Raw genomic sequence first — 2,174 nt, forward strand, 5'->3', positions numbered from 1 at the left:
CAAAAAAAATAAAATACTTGGGAATCAACCTAACAAAAGAGGTGAAAGACTTATACAATGAAAACTACAGAACCCTAAAGAGAGAAATAGAAGAAGATCTTAGAAGATAGAAAAATATACCCTGTTCATGGATAGGCAGAACTAACATCATCAAAATGGCGATATTACCAAAAGTTCTCTATAGGTTTAATGCAATGCCAATCAAAATCTCAATGGCATTTCTTATAGAAATAGATAAAGCAATCATGAAATTCATATGGAAAAATAAAAGACCCAGAATAGCAAAAGCAACTCTAAGCAGGAAGTGTGAATCAGGCGGTATAGTGATACCAGATTTCAAACTATATTACAGAGCAGTAGTAACAAAAACAGCATGGTACTGGTACCAAAACAGGCAGGTGGACCAATGGTACAGAATAGAGGACACAGAGACTAATCCACAAAGTTACAACTTTCTTATATTTGATAAAGGGGCTAAAAGCATGCAATGGAGGAAGGATAGCATCTTCAACAAATGGTGCTGGGAAAACTGGAAATCCATATGCAACAAAATGAAACTGAATCCCCTCCTGTCGCCATGCACAAAAGTTAACTCAAAATGGATCAAGGAGCTTGATATCAAATCAGAGACTCTGCGTCTGATAGAAGAAAAAGTTGGCTCCGATCTACATATTGTGGGGTCGGGCTCCAAATTCCTTAATAGGACACCCATAGCATATATTTTCTTTTAAAGTTTTGTATTGTTTTACTTTTCGGTTAAGGTCCATTTTGAGTTAAATTTTGTGGAAGGTATAAAATCTATGTCTTCATTCATTATTTGGTATATTGACATACAATTATACTATGTTTGATAAGATCCCTTCTCCTTTGAATAGCCTTTGAACTTTTGTCAAATCATCTGGCTATATTAAGAGGTACAATAATACATCATGCAAATACTTATACATTTTTACATGCAAACACTCTAAATGCATTTTTAATGAGAGACTAGGATCTTGAGCCAAAGAATTTTAGATTCCAAGTCCAGTATACTCTTTCATTTTGTTCCACAGAATAGATTTTGTATCTTTTATCAAATTCCTCATACATTATATATAGTTTCTCATCTTTTTCTCTACCTCCTCATGTTATTCCTGTTTTATTTCAATAAAATATTTCTCATTTATTTAAATAAATTAGCTAATTTCTAACTTTTTTTGCTTTATCATCACTTATGATCTATGTCAACAATATGGGATTACTGTACACACACCTAAATTGTATCTTTAATTCTACCCATCAGTGTGAGAATTTTCTGTTTGCTTCAGGTTTTCTTCACTATGTACTGTTCCTTAAGTATAAAGAATAAATGTCTTCTTTTTGCACTTACATGCTTTCCTAAATATAAAAGTGTATTAAAAAATGGATGTACACTTTGGGTGAGTTTTGGCCTAAAATATTCAGTCAATACTACATTAATTATAATTTTTGTATTGTGTTTAATTTCCCTATCTGTAAAATCCCTATTGCTATTTGTGACACTTGGGGATTTTATGATGAATATTTGAAAAAAAAAACATAAATGGGAATTGTGGCCTCAGTAAACAATATGTATATAATTGTAGGAAAACAATATAATCTTTTAAGTATTTATCATGCATCAGACACTTTAGATGGAGTTTTAATAATGACATTGTAACAATCCACATAGTTACCTCAAGGATGTCTGATGGATGGACCAAAGGTCCAGTCATAGGTGAATGCAGGTTTATGAAAAAATATTCATCATGAAGGTAGCTATATAAAATAAAAACAAAGCAGTTTCCCACAGTGGTTTCCAGGTGACAATAAAAGTACCCTAACATGGGTTAAGAATCCATTAGTATTTTAGCTCTGTTTGACATTCTCAATGGGTTCTTTAGTTTCAACACAATCTTCTATGCTTTCAGTCTCTGGCAACATTCCTACCAGGTACCAGTAACTACTAGGAACTCTGCCTTACTCTGAGTAAGACTTTCGAGAACTGATGAAACAAAAATCCAGTTACACAATTATTATATTCTGTTGGCCCAGGCTGAGGCCCTTATAATTTTTGCTTTTACTTTTGCATTTTAAAAAGCACTAACAACAGTATTTTCCCCCATTTAGGCTGCCAAAATATGCTAAACATTTTTAGCAAAACAATATTTAGATTC

Source organism: Marmota marmota, unplaced genomic scaffold (genome assembly GCF_001458135.2).
Source record: "Marmota marmota marmota unplaced genomic scaffold, marMar, whole genome shotgun sequence".
NCBI classification, from domain to species: domain Eukaryota; kingdom Metazoa; phylum Chordata; class Mammalia; order Rodentia; family Sciuridae; genus Marmota; species Marmota marmota.